Below are 15,195 nucleotides of genomic sequence, written 5' to 3'. Positions count from 1 at the left end.
GGCCCATCAGCCCAGTTAATTGACTGTCCCAATTAAGAGGCTATTTAAAAAAAAAGTCTGAAAAGATTTAATATAAATTATCTTACTGAGTAAAAGTACAAGAATAAAGGTGAGATCCACTGCATTTCATCTTTATTTCTCGTCTAACCTTTATTTTGAGGCTTCATCTACTGCACATGATAAAATATATTGGCAGCTTCTATATTAGGGGATCAAAAATGAGAGCTTCACATCTATTTACTTAGATTATAAACTCTCTGAGGCAGGAAAAATCTTTTTTGTTCTGTGAGTATACAGCACCTAGCACAATGGAGCCCTGGCCTTGACTAAGAGCTCCTAGGTGCTACAGTAATATGATTAGACACCAGATTAAGCATCTGATTAAACACCACTCAATGGCTTGCCACAGGCCACATCTGTCACAAGGCAGCAGACTTTTTGCCAATGTTATCATGATTAAGCAGCAGCCTTTGCTGTTCATTATGGAGATGTCCTATCTATATAGATTTCCCCACTAAACACAACTGTTTACATGGAGTATTTCAAATGGGAGTCAAGTCAGCAAGTTTAGATGCCGCAATAAGGCTGGTGCAGGATTATCAAAGAGGGGAATGGGAGGTAACATACGTTCACATGGAATTGGGGTGCTCAAGACCCATTGGGGTAAACAGTGCCGAGCGTGTGGAAGGAGATTGGGATGTCACTGTGACCCTGATCTGACCACTGAAGTCAGTTGAAAGACTTCCGTTAGTTTCAATAGCCTTTAGATCAGGTCTGTAAGATAGGCATGCAGAAATGTTGCATGCATGATGGCTGAGCTAGTCAGTCCAATTATGGGGACCAAAGTGGGAAAGTGAAGGCAAGGTGAGTGTCTCAGGCCCAGATCCTCAAAGGTATTTAGGCACTCAACTCCCATTGAAACCTAAATATCTTTGAGGAGCTGGTCATTAGTACTCGTGATTATTTTTTCTGCCAGTCTCACACTACTTGGTGTTTTAATAAAGCCTCAGCTCCTGGTGTCAAGTGAATGTGTGAGAATCTCAGCTTTCTCTTTTTTTTTTTTTTTCATTTAGCCCTCCGCAGTGCAAAGATAGCTTGAAAATGTGACTCCACAAGGCTCTCCTAACCAAGAAGGCAAACAAAAAGAACCCAACACTTCTCCTTTTTTAAAATTTCATGATTTTTTTTTAAGCCACTCTCACAACTTTTTTCAGCAACCTGACTGATGACTTCTGAATGTGTGACATTGGCAACAGGCTTGATTTTCCTGCGCATAATGAATCAATAATCATATCCAACGGCGCTCCCAGCAAGAGCCACCTAAAATGAAAAGAGCTAAAACGCTGCTAGTGACAGAGACTGCAGAACCAAAGGGGTTTGGGTAGGGTTGGATTCTCCACTTCAGTTGCTTTCTGCCAACCTTCCTTCTTCATGTAGTTTGTTGTTTAGAAACATTGTCCACAATATGCAAAATGTTCTACTGTCCACTCCAAGCAGCAGACCAGTGGGATTTCCACTAATTAGTGAGCAAGCTTTGCCAGCAGCATGAAGGAGAGAAGGGAATTCTGGTGTGTCTTAGACAGAGAATTTAATTTTGTCTTCTCAATAGCTTGGAAATGGCCTTGGATCTATTTATCTGGCATCAAGTCCCTTGTAAATCAAGCGATGCATTGGAAATCCTCCTCTCTACTGTAACGCGAAGTGCACCAAAGAAACGGCACACATTTTTCCTAGAAAGTAGCACAAAGCCAGGTCCTGCCCTTAGAATCTGCATGCAGATAAGTCCCCATCGCCCAGGATCTCTCCTCCACTCCAGATCAAGGAGTCAGCTGCCTCTGTTGTGGTGTCTTCTGCTTTGTAAGGTCCCACAGAGGATGCTTTGTGAGGCTGGAAGCTGGAGGGGAGGGGTCCCACAGGAGCAGGCTGAGCGAACACACATTGGCCCTTCGCTGCCCCAGCAAAGATTCCCCGAGCAAGCAATACAGCCTAGAGCGCTATTATCTTTCCAATGTCCTCATACTGCAAGGAGGGAATGGTGTTCAAAGGGAGTCCCTAGTTATGAAGACCCATCAAGCTGCTAGTAAGCAGGGGCAGAGAGATAGTGCAAAGACCCAGCTGGTCTCTGGCCTCCAGCAGATCCCCTAGGATCAATGGGGTTTGAGATTAGGTGCTGCAGAAGGGGGCAGCCTGGCTCTTATGGAAAGGATTGAATATTTCCCATGGTGATTTCCCCCCCTGACAGACTCATTCAAACAGTTCAGGGGTAGGTGACCAGATGTCCCAATTTTATACGGACAGTCCCAATTTTTGGGACTTTTTCTTATATAGGCTCCTATTACCCCCCCCATCCCGATTTTTCACATTTGCTGTCTGGTCACCCTAGGGGTAGGAAGGATCCTCTCGATATATTCCTGAACTTTGGATCACATAGTTATGGTTTGTGAACACTAGATGACACACAAACTGGGCTATGTGAAAAATCAGGTCTGCCCCCTGCGGGTGGCATCAGAACTCTCCAAATGAGAGGCTGTGTCTCCAAACAGCAGCCATGAGATCCCAAATCCTGATGTCACTGACACTGATGTAAATCCACAGTAACTGCACTGAGTCAGGGGAATTACTCTGGATTTACAACACTGCAACTGAGACCCAGATCTGAAAGAGCCTCTTAAAGAAAACAACCACAGAATCAAGAAACCAACCAGAATCAGCCTTCTAGTGAGTACTCTTAAGCAGGCAGGGACTGAAGTCCATGGCTGCCTCTGACAAGGAGACTTTCTGCAAGTGTGTGCAGAGCAACTTTTTCCTAGCCAGAAAGAAAGTGTTTGCAAGAACCAGAGTGCTAATTAAGCGCTGAGTCAGCAATCTCTTTCTTTCCCTGGCTGTCTCTGCTCCATGCAGCTTGAAATGGGATAATGGAAAATACAGATGGCAAGACCTCTGATAGGACATCTAGTGCAGAAACAGTCGTCAATGGCCATGCTAGGAACGTGGGAGGGAATCATGACTCACACTGCTGACTGCCTTCGTTTATTAGTAGAATGTAAGGGCTCCAGCCGGGAATCAGGCCATATTGTGCTCGGTGTCATGCTCACCCATGGAGTCAGATATTCAGAAGAGCTCAGGGCCAGTTTTTCAAGGGATCAATACCCAGAACTGGGGCCAGACTTTCAGATGTGCTCAGCTCACATTTAGGCCCCCTAAATAAGAACCCTGGAGACTGATTTTCAAAAGCCTGCAGGATCCAGCAGCTCTTACTGTGACAGTCAGAGCACCCAACAGGCTGCGTTCTTCTGGCCTCAGCGGTGTGTGCTGAGCGTCTTTGGAAATGGAGATTGCTTGCTGGACCCACTTCCCACCATCACCCCGGCCCCTGTTACCACATGGTGTTGTGGTGTGGTGTCGGACTCCCGCCTCGCTTCCAGTAGAATTAACTTTCTTCATTACAACCCGTTCTTGCCATGATGGTCTTTCTTTAGGTAAGTAGCTGTTTGTCAGCCACCAGCCTACCCCTAACAATGTACTTTATTTTTTTTTTCATCCCACTTGATTAGTCCTGACGATAAGTGATAACAGATTAAAGGAGCTTCCTAGACCAATCAATCAGCTGTGGAGCTGGAGTCTTAACACTGCTCAGTGATGCCCCCAGGTTCCCATACCCATAGTGATGATTACTACCGGGTCTCCTGGGATTACATTTAGACCATGGCTCAGCCATTTGTTTTCTTTTTTAAAGAAAGGCAAAAAAGTCTCCTAATTAAATTTCTGGCTATCAGGCTCCAGTAGCAGCATTATTCCTTGCTTGCACCGATAAAGAATAACAAATAATTACTCATATACATTAAGACAGGCAGACTCTTGTTAGAACCAAATACAGGAGAGCCTCAGAGCTACGAACATCTCGGGAATGGAGGTTGTTCGTAACTCTGAAATGTTTGTAACTCTGAACAAAAAGTTATGGTTGTTGTTTCAGAAGTTTACAACTGAACATTGACTTAAAACAGCTTTGAAACTTTACCATGCAGAAGAAAACTGCTGCTTTTAACCATCTTAATTGAAAAGAAACAAGCACAGAAACCATTTCCTTACTTTGTCAAATATCATTTTTAACTTTCCCTTTATTTTTTTAGTAGTTTATGTTTAAACAAATACAGCACAGTATTGTGTTGGATTTTGTTTGTGTGTGCGTGTGTTTGTTTTTGTTTGTTTTTTGTCTCTGCTGCTGCTGCCTGATTACATACTTCTGGTTCCAAATGAGGATTGTGGTTGACTGATCTGTGCATAACTCTGAGGTTCTACTGCAGTAGAATCAGGACTCCTAGTAATGTTTCTGACACAGACTTGCTGGGTGACTGGGCAAATTAACCTCTCTGGGCATCTTTTAAATCAGCAAAATAATGCTTGCCTTGCGGGAGCATTGTGTGGCTCACTGAGGGTTAGATTCGTCCTAGATTTTAAGTAGGGGCACAAGACGGGGAGAGGACTCAAGCCAGTGATAAATCCTGGCTTTGAGGTACCTATGGAAATCTGCTGGCTAAGTATGTTGTGTTTCCGTCAGGTGGACAAAGAGAAAAAGAGTCCACTACTACTGCCAGCTGAAGGAGTTTCTCCTTTGGCAGAGGTGGTAGAGTACTGTGCTTCTGGGACTTGGTTCTGCTTTCAGTGAAGTCAATAACAGAACTATCATTGCCCTCAGCAGTACAAGAGCCGACTCTTGGTGCGGAGTTCCCCAGCAACTGGTGTGTGTATGTATGTATATGTGTATGTATGTGTATACAGATAGAAATAAAATATAGTGTATATACATATAGGAGTTTAGGTATTATGATGATGGCTGTGTTATAACTGCCTAGATAAAGATATATTGACTGTTATGACAAGGCACCAAGTCAAGAACGTCTACCAAAACTCTTGGTAGTTAAGTGGCTAGGCTTATGCTTTGTATTGTACCATTCAGTTAAACCCATTATCTCCTAACACTAAATGAAATGGTGAAGATTTATGTGACGCTCAAGCAACTCAGAGTAAATTTTTGCCAGGCTAAGGCTGAGCTTTTCAAGTGGCCCAAGGGAAAATCACAGTCTAAATATCTGAGGCGCGTGAGTGAAATCCTGGTCCCATTGAAGTCAGTTGTGGTTTTGCCATTGTCGTCGGGCCAGCCAGGATTTCACCTACTCTGTGTTTGACGTTTGACTAAAATTCCAGAAGGGAAAGTTAAATTAAAACCTCCATCACTCAAGCAGAACCGAGCAATACTTTACAGCAAGTGTTTATGCCTGGGTTTTATTATATGTAAGTATCTATGTCTGACTGCATGTGTTAACATAATATGGATTTGTAGTATTTGAAATTTTTGTGCATTAAAGCAACAGAGAAAGGCAACAACAATTTACTCAGCTCTTGCAGATGACAAACCGAATAAATTAGTTCTTCACTTTAGGGAGGAAAGATAGTCTTGGGGCTAAGGCTACTGCCCTGCCACCTGTAAAACTTTCCTTCGATTCCTGGTTCTTGTGTGACCTTGGACAAGTCAAGGCCTGATCCAATGTCCATTGGAGTCTTTCTGCTGGGCTCTGCATCTTTCTGTTCCTCATCTCTACAATGGGGATAATAATAATTCCTTCCTCTTACCCTTTGCCTGTATTTATTGATTGAAACCATAAGCTCTTCTGGCAAGGGGCTGTCTCTTACTATGTGTTTGTACAGTGCCATAATAATTCACTTTGTTTGAGCTGCTTGTTGCTTAAGGCAGTGTTCTTTTTGCCTTGAGTTACACTTCCGTGTCAATCCCGGTTCATGTTGATGGCTAGAACCCGCTACCCTGTTACCCACGTATGTAAGTGCTGCTGACTGAGCCACGCTGACATAACGTCTGAGTTATTGATGCAACTTTCCTAAGGAATGTTCTCCAGTCTAATCACTTTCTTGAACTACACAAACACAATCTCTGCACCTTGATCAATTATTTAAGAGAAAATGATGCATTGAATTAGAAACTAAATATCATTTAATATGCTTCAGGAATTCTAATTAAGAGATATTGCTGTATTGCTAATGAAAACTTCAACTTTGCTGTGTTTTTAAATCTCACTTGAATGTAGATAAGCCAATATCTATATGCTTTCTTTTAATGTCTGGAATTATTTTGCCATTTTAATGTAATCAGTCTTTCTATTTTGCAGAAGTTGTCCTTGTCGGTTATTTGTTTTCTTTCTGTTGTGCAAATTACTCCCTTTCCAAGGTTGTTTGTTTAGTGTCAAGAGGTTACTAAACAAACAGAGCACAATCCTTAAACTAATCAACTCGAAGTGACAATAGAGATCAGGAATAATTCAATATTTAAGAGGGTACTTTTAAAATTGATCTGGAAATGTAATGTGTTAGTGTGTGTGTCCCCTATTAAACTGAGAAAGTTACAGGGAGCTATATAAGGACCGGATGTCTAAACAGTACTGTACTGGGAATCATTTTGTACTGGAAGGGTTGACCTCAGCCACACTGCTTTTGATTTCCATATTAATGCATTTACTCTTCCAACTGAAAGGACTCAAATAAAAACAAACGGCAAGCTTATACATAGAAGAAGTCGCCTCACGAATCATCAGCCAATGCTCTGGTCCACAGTATTTATCACTCAGCTTCTGGCCCGTGTCCTTACACACAGTATCATGGTCATGATCTTGACCTCATATTTTTACATTCTCTCTCTTATCTCCCGCGTCCTTCCTCCAGTTGTCTATTTCAAACAAAAATGACAACTCTTCACTAAAGAGACTTTCCGGGTTACTTGCTGGTCAAGTGCTAGCCCTCTAAATAGGAAAGATATGTCAGTGAAGGGCCTAGCAAACTTCTGGTACTCCAAACTATTTAATAATTAGCATATTTGGGCCTGATCCTGCATCCTCTGGACTCAGTGACCGAATACCCACTGCTCTCAATGAGCGTAGAATCAATTGGTATAGCAAGCCCGTAAGCCATTTTATGGACTGTATGCCCTATTCTCTCCTGCAGTGGAGTGCCAAACTGGGTCCAGTGGAGAGGGGGTATCAGTGAGCCAATTACAGCTTCCTAATTATATGCCAGCCTGGCCTCAATGTCAGGTAGAAAAGGAGTACTAGGGGCTGCTCTCTCTTATGTCACTTGCCGAAGGTCCCTAAAGGACCTTATGCCTCTGGAGGATCAGTGTAGCAGAGCCACGCTCCTCCAAAGCACCCCATGTGCTGTTATGGTGGGCTGGCTGGCATAGGGGCTGCCTCTGCTTGGTTTGCACCAGCAGTGTTCCCCTTTCCAAGGCGATTTCTCATTAGCCATTTACACCCTGAATCCAGCCCCTCTGTGGTCAGGCTAGAGAATCTCACCATCTGTCTTTGTATTAGAACAGCCTGCGAGCAGGTATAAATTTTCAGATGGAAAACCAGGTGACAAATTCGGTTCTGAGTTACACTGGCGGAGAACCTCCTCTGAAATCAGTGGCGTTACTCTAGATTTACACTGGCATACCCGAGAGTAGACATTGGCCCCAGAAACTCAGACCCGTCAGGTCTCTTTCCTCTGGACTCCCGTGTTGCATTAAGATTTTTATATCGTACAAAGAAGGAGGCTGGGATTTTCAAAGACGCTCAGTATTAGCTTACCTCTGCTCCCATTGAATCCAGTAGGCGGGTTACCGTTGATTTCTGCGGGGGCAGAGTTAAAACACTACTGAGCACCTATGAAAATCCTTCCCTGGATGTTCTGCTGAGTGCGTGTTGCAATGAGACAATGTCAGTCTCGTTCCTCCACCTTATCCGAGTTATTGCGCTGGCTGGGTGAGGGAGGGTCTCTGGTCACACAACCGTATATCCCTCCCGAGAGTCTGGCTCCCCTCCAGTAGAAACGATCCTTGACACAGGAAGAAATTCTGAGAGGAAAGGAAGGGCTATGTGTGCAGTATGGCCAACGCCAAGAGTTCAGATATCATGAGTCAGCTCTCCAGAATTCATCAGCTCGACTTAAAAAGCCTGAGCTTTCCAGCCTTTTCTCCAGCGCCGTGAGAGCTAAAAACGTACTTTTCTTTTATAAAAAATGAAAGCTGAAAATTGCACAAGCTCAGGACCTGAAGCTTTCAGAAAAACATCGACTAGCACGAGACGCTTGGTAGAATCACCCGAGTTGGCAACACCCTGGTTCTCATGCAGCGTACAACCAACAGGGCCCAGTGCCTCCATTTCATCAATAGTTTGACATCTCAGCTTCATAGCTTAAGGTACTAGAAACATTTGACCAAATTCTAGTTTTGTGGAGAAGAAATAACCGTGCTGCATCATCGCATTTGTAGAGATACTGTATTCAAAATGTGTATGCACATTGTGTGTGTGACAAACATACAAATTAGCCTGCGCTCTGACTGAATCATCTGCCACAGGATGGGCCACGACATTCTTGTGAGAATTACAGGCATTAGCCATTGTTCCTTTGCCTTACTCTACTAATAACAGTCCCCTCACATCTTGATAAGCAGCTTAATCAGCCTAGCACTCTTGATCCAGAAGGAGCACGGACAGCTGGGGTTTCTGATCTGAAAGATGGCTTGTAGAAAAGCTGACATGTTGAATTAATGTAAACTCTTCCTCCAATCATCAGTCTGGGAAAAGATCCTGCAGCCAGACTAGTTATACCATGGGCATGCATCACATAACATGTTGAGTTCTTTCTGGCTTTTGGTTTCTCCCTCATGCTGTGGTGCTAATTGTTTTGAAAGTGTCAGCAGGATTGTCACTCTGCTTTTGTGGATATTGAAACTGGGGTAGATTAATTGAAACAGAGCAGCTGATAACAATTCAGTGGCTGTGTTTTCAAATTGCCACTTCTTGTGCTGCCGCACCTCACAGTTGTACTTCTTTATCACACAGTTATGTGACAAACTGTGTCACTGAGTCTTACGCCCTGTGGCTTTGTTTTTAAAACTTCTTATTTCATTATAAATACTCGCCGGTAAATGGACACCCAATATATTGCCTTTGCAACTCCGAGGCCAGGATGCAACGGTGTCTATTGTTAGCACCGTTCCCTCTAAGCTGTGTACGTGTGTGCGCGCCCACAGATCCTAAACCCCGCACTCACGATGAAACTCCGCGCGCACAAAAAGTTGCACAGAAGCACAACAATTCGCACAGAAGAAATTTTTTGCGCACACGGCCTGTCAAAAATTAGAGGGAACATTGATTGTTAGGTTGCTCTGTTTCATGTAGCCCAACATAACTGGCAAAGATCTCTCCAGAGGAAGAGTTCTTAGCTCAGTGCTAGCTGTGAAAATAGATGAGACTCCCTCATGGCCCTCCTCAAGGCTTATTGACTCCAATTCTGGGGCGGGGGCCCATTCACACCAAGCTGGCAGCACAAAGGGGCTAGAATTAGCCCCCTCGGAATACACCCTGTTCAGTGAGCCTCGCCGACGGACATGGAGCTGGTGTAAAGGTTCTGTCCGCCCCTGGTATAGCAGGCCTGGCTGGAGTGCACTGCACTATAGCTATTCTCTGCTTCCCACAGCTGATGGAAAGCTAGAGGCCACTCTAAATTTCACTTGAATAGCCTTTAAAAGGCAGGGCAGCGAATTAAAGCATCTGTTCCCCCCCTGCCCACACACCCCCTGGATCGTTCCCCAAGCACAGGAATGGAGTAACTGAGAATCAGGCCCCCGGAGCTTAAGTAAGTCCTGTGCAGGCTCCCCGGACAATGGGGTTAGTACTCAGTGCTGTAAATGCACACAGTGATTTGCAAGCACGTAAAAAGGAGTCAAACCCTGCCTCCCTTGTTCCCAAGCTGCCCCGTTCACTTCAGTGGGCTTACCCAGGTGTAACTAAGGGCAGAATTTGAGCCACGATTCTTTTCCCCAACAAGCTCGCAGTCAAGGCTGAGCTGCTTATATTTTTACAAGACATCTCCTCAAAGACTCTCTCCTTTTAACCTGTGACAAACTCCATGTACCCTGGGTGTTTGTACCCGCAGAGAAGAAGTGGGAGGGCCTGGGGAATCTGGTCCTTTGTAGCACATAGCCATAACCAAGGAGAAAAGCAGCACCATGGAGCAAACACATTTCTGCTAAGTGAATTTGAGGGGATTATCTCTGCTCTGCTCCTGAAAATGTAATGGTACATTGACAGCCTCGCACAGTGTTTAGCTTGCATAGTGGGAAAGGGGCAGGAGGCTGCAGTAGGCTCCCGGGGTAGCCGGCGTAGAGCAGGATGACAAGAGACCCTCCCTCACCCAGCTGTTTTGGCTGAAAAAGGCAGCTCTTGGGTGACCGCAACATTTTGGTGAATTCATGTGGAATTCACCAAATTGTTTTTGTTGGGGGGGGGGGGGGGCGGGTGGAATTTCAGAAAAAATCAAAATGTTTCGTTTTGATGTTTTAGAAACAACATTTTGACTTTTCAATTCGAAATGACTTCTTCTTCTTCTTCCAAAATTGACATCACTTTTATTTTTCACCATTAAAACCAATTCCAAAACTGAATGAAAAGTTTGGGTTTGGGTTGAATAAAATGGTTCATTCAACCCAAAACAAAATGTTTATTCCACGTTTCAGTCTGAAAACTTTGCCATTTGGGTTGGCCCAGCATGAATTTTCCAAAATTTATTTTGTCAAGACAGCAGTGAACTGACAAATCCAGTTAATCGCACAACTCAATAAAAGGAGGTCAGACTAGATTATCATAATCTGGTCTTAATCTATGAATTTATTAACTTTCCATTTGGTGCGTTCTGAACCATTCCAAAAGAAAAATAAAATAAAGAAATCACTTGAATTATTTTGATTTGCGATTAAGGAGAGTAAGAAAGAATCTGCCCATAAATCTCCATTGGCGAGATAATGAACGAAATGTGCAATTCACTTTGTAGCAGTCAACTTGAATTTACTCACAGCACTGCCCCACAGTGGACAGACTGGGAAACTCTTGGCATTTAATGGTGCAGTACACAGACAACACAACCCTAACCTTTCTTCTATACTAAGGGTTTGTCCACATGGGACAGTATAAACTAAGGTGTGAACTTAAACTAATTTAGCTATAGTGGTGTATAACCCCCTGTGTGGACACTCTTATTCTGGTGTAAGAGTGCCTTTTTCAGTTTAGCTTATGTTGCTTGGGAAGCATTTAAGTTAAACCACAAAAAGCTGCTTTTATACGAAAATAAGAGCATCCTCATGGGATTTCACATTGTTTTAACTATAACGGTACCATTTTAACTGGCAAAGCTTTCCTGTGTAGACAAGCTTTTTTGTACACAGCATGGGAAGGAGGAAAGTAGGAAGAAAGAGCCAGAAGTTTAAGATGACAGTGAGCTTGAGAGATCGGACAACAGCATCTTCATCACAATGGGAGTTTCTTAAAAGTGGAAATTAAATAACTACTGAAGAGTAATCCATGAAGCAGAAAGAGGCTTGCATTTTCTTTTTTTACACCTTTGTTGTTTGCTATTGTTGTTTTTTACACAAAGTAAAAAACATGCATCAAGAAATCACGTTCAACCACAACTGGAGAGCAGGACATTGCAAAGAGAACAAACTGCTATCTGATGCTCATCCTTTGTCACAAAGCTGAAATAAACAACAGTATTTCTTAAATATTAATACTGTTTGTATTTTCTAATCTTTCAGAAATTATTAGGGGAGTGAATCTATATAGACATACACACCCCCAAACTGTTTTGAAGAAGAAGTTAGTACATATGTGTCACCATTAAAATATTCACAAAGGCTGTTTGTTGCAAGTAGTTAATTTTAACACAGCATTTGTAGTATTTACTGCACCGATGTATGTAGGGCACTCAGCCTGTGAAAGGTTGAGAGAAGTGGAAGTTCTGTTTGCCCATAGCTCAAGTAAACTGAGGTCATGTCTATACAAGGCAAATTGACCAGCATAGCTATTTAAGTGTAGCTATTCCAGAATAGTTATTCTGATATTTGGGAATAACTCCTCTGTGTGGGCTCTCTATTCGGGAATGAAGTCACTTTTAGTCTGGAATAGAACGTCCACATAGGGGTAGCTATTGTGGAATAGCAATGCTCTGGAATAGCAATGCCAGCCAATTTCCCCATGTAGACAGCCCCCGAGAACACAGCAATTTCCTTGTCAATGTTCCCCTGCTCTAACATGGAGGGACAAATTATAGGGATTAAGGTTAGTTCAGTTTCCTGGCCAGTTTGGTCCCTGGTGTCCCTGCTGAGCCTTCCAACAAAGGTGCCGTTTATGGCTGTGTCTCTTGTGGTGTGGATATCTGTCCATAAAACCTGAGGCCACCAACAATAACATCGGCCTCTTCTAATGGTTTTTCAGTCACTGTGGACCCAGGTTAAACCCAGACTGTTGTCCTCAAAACGAAGGGCTCCGTATCCAAATACCAGCCCCCTGAAGGCTGATACTGTGATATTTCTGGAGCAGTAATTGTTGTTGTTAATGATTTAAAAACACATCTCACTTGCATAGTGCATGTTTGTATTGTCCCCAACAAAACAAAAAGAAGCTACAGCCCAGCGAGGTTAAGTGAATTGCCCCAAGGCACAGAGCTGAAAAGTGGCAAAATCAGGTCTGCTGGCTCCCAGCCCCTCCTCTAATCACTAGACCACACTGCCTGGCAGCGGAGAGATCTCTTAATAAAATTACTTCTTAAGTAACAACACCAGTCAAATCACATTATAATCGCATTAAAGCCACAATAGTGACAGCAAAGGCACAGTTAATCACCTGCGGGCTTCCCCACTGCTACTGACATCAGGAACCATCCAGACAGTTATAAATCTAGTCAGCATTTAAAACCGAGACCTCGGGAACAGTATGTTTTCCCTTGTCTCCGTGGGCAAGGACAACACACTACAAGTACCAAGGGTACAACTGTCAGTACAACAGAATGAACTGTCAGGCCGGACTCCAGTTATGGCCAGCGCTTTGATCGTAAAACCTGTTTGATTGAGAAATGAAATGCTGAGGCTGCGTGTCCTTTACAGGGTGTGTTTTTCAGGTTTAAACTAAAGTGACTCAACAGGAACTTGGTGGAAAGGGCAGATGCAGAGTGGGTTGCCCTTTCTATATGGGACCAGTGGATCATCCCCTTTATTAGTTTTGGATCATCTAGTCAGTCCCCTCTATAGATTCTTTATCTTCCAGCACACTCAGAAGTCTAATGTCCCTGACTGTGATGGGGTTCTCCAGCTGTTTACTTCCAATAGAAAACGTAAGCTCTTTGGGGGCAGAGACTGTCTCTTTGCAATATGTTTGGGCAACCCCTAGCGCAAGGAGGCCTTGGACTATGACTGGGCCTTCTATGTGCTACCGCAATACCAATAATAATTGTCTCTCCCTATCATGGCTAGCTGATAGCGTAACAGCTCAAGGAAGAGTTAATAGCTGAAGCGTGTAAGGTGTTATGCCATGCACTGGCCCAGCAATCCTAGTAAAGAACTGTATGTTGCTCTTACTGACAAAGCAACCTCCATGCTGCTCCTGCAACAGAGGCATTATCTGAATGAAACTTCCCTATTTGGGGTGGGGGAGGTTCTGTGGTTCAGTTGCTGGAGAAGATTCAATGTGACAAAGTTCAGTCTGATCAAGAACTTTGAGAGTCAGGAATCTCCTGTTTAAAAATATGAAGTTCTAGTAACATCACTGTTTGGAAGGTCCACAGTTTTCTACTCAAACAAGGCTTTGATCCAGCAATACGCTTAAGTATAAGCTCAATTTTAAGTGTGTGAATAGTCCCTTTGAAATCAATGGCTCTAATTGTGTACTTGAATTCTTTGCAGGTTGAAGGCCATAAGCCTACTCCAGCTGAAGTCAAGGACAAAACTGCCAATGACAGCAAAATCCAGGCCTTTCCAGGCAAAATCCTCAACTAACTTATAAAAGGTTACTTAACCACATTCTCCCCTTCAGCTTTTTTTGGCTCCTGGCACACACGTTTGTTTTCTCCGTTAGTCAGCTGATGACACATACCACTAAACCCCTCTGCTAAATGTGCACGTCTCATTTGAAACTGCCTGGAGGTGTTTAATTAGGGCTCAGTTCTAGCACACACTGCCACGGCTTCCACATCTTATTTTAAAAAAAAAATATATCCCCGCTCTGTAAACATTTAGTGTGACATCAGTGCTCATTTCCCGGATGGCAGCTGGATTAACACAGTGACTCTTCAGCTCCAGCTGCTGTGCTTTGAGAGAGATGTTCTGGCCGACACCTACCTTCCTGTTGTAATTATTGGGTTTACACATTTGCCCCAATCGCAAGTTCAGCGGTGGGAAAGCGACTGGAACATTTTGTAATCGCATATAATGATGGTCATGAAAAACGGTACAAAAGGAAGACAGGAAAACGAGATTAGTCCAAACAAAAAGGTCTTCTTCTATAATTCAACAGCGGTGCTAAAATCATGTCTTGTAAACAAACAAAGTGTAAAACCAAAAATCAGTAAACCAGAATTGGTGTGTCAAAAATTAGGCCTAATTGGTATGCATCCCTCCCTCCCTTTTGGGGTACTTAAAAAAAACAGTCAGACTTTCAAGGGAAATCAGGGAGGGACAAACGCAAACCAAGACTAACTTTAAAAAAAAAAGAGAAACGGGGAATGCCCAAGCTTCACCATCACAGCTGCCACCCCATCCCCACAGACACACACACTGCTCCTGGGACCCCAAGATCCAGCATGATGCCATTGCGCCTTTGTCATCCTGATCCCAAGAGATCTCTTGACCAGAGTGAGGGACCCAGATAACATCACCACCTCCACCGCTCCTCTAAATCCCAACCATCTTCTGGGATGTGAGACTTTTGTCACACACCCGCTGGTGTGTCCTTTTCCTTCCCCACCTTCTTTTCTTTCCTATCTCTCGCCTTTTTCCTTCTGTCTACTAAGAGTCTGGCTTAGCCTTGCAATGCTGTTGTAAGCCTGTGACCAGAGCAACAGCTAAAAGCAATGCCTTAAACAGCCCAGTCCCGGTACAAGTTTGCCAGGTCTCAGAGTGGCCGATAAGACCACGGGCTGGGCCTGTGTTTCTATAGCAGTGAGTCAACACCAGGGGCAGAAGCTGTATTTTCTATCTTTACTGTTCTAGTCTTTCCCCTTTTGTTTGTGTTTGCCTTGTTTTGTCTTGTGGGAAACAGGACTGGACTTTCACAACAGCTTCAATTCATCAAACTAATTTATTCTCTTTTCCCTAAA

The sequence above is a fragment of the Caretta caretta genome, chromosome 11 (genome assembly GCF_965140235.1).
Source record: "Caretta caretta isolate rCarCar2 chromosome 11, rCarCar1.hap1, whole genome shotgun sequence".
Taxonomy (NCBI): Eukaryota; Metazoa; Chordata; order Testudines; family Cheloniidae; genus Caretta; species Caretta caretta.
The sequence above is the reverse complement of the archived record's forward strand: the minus strand, read 5'-3'. Positions refer to the sequence as shown.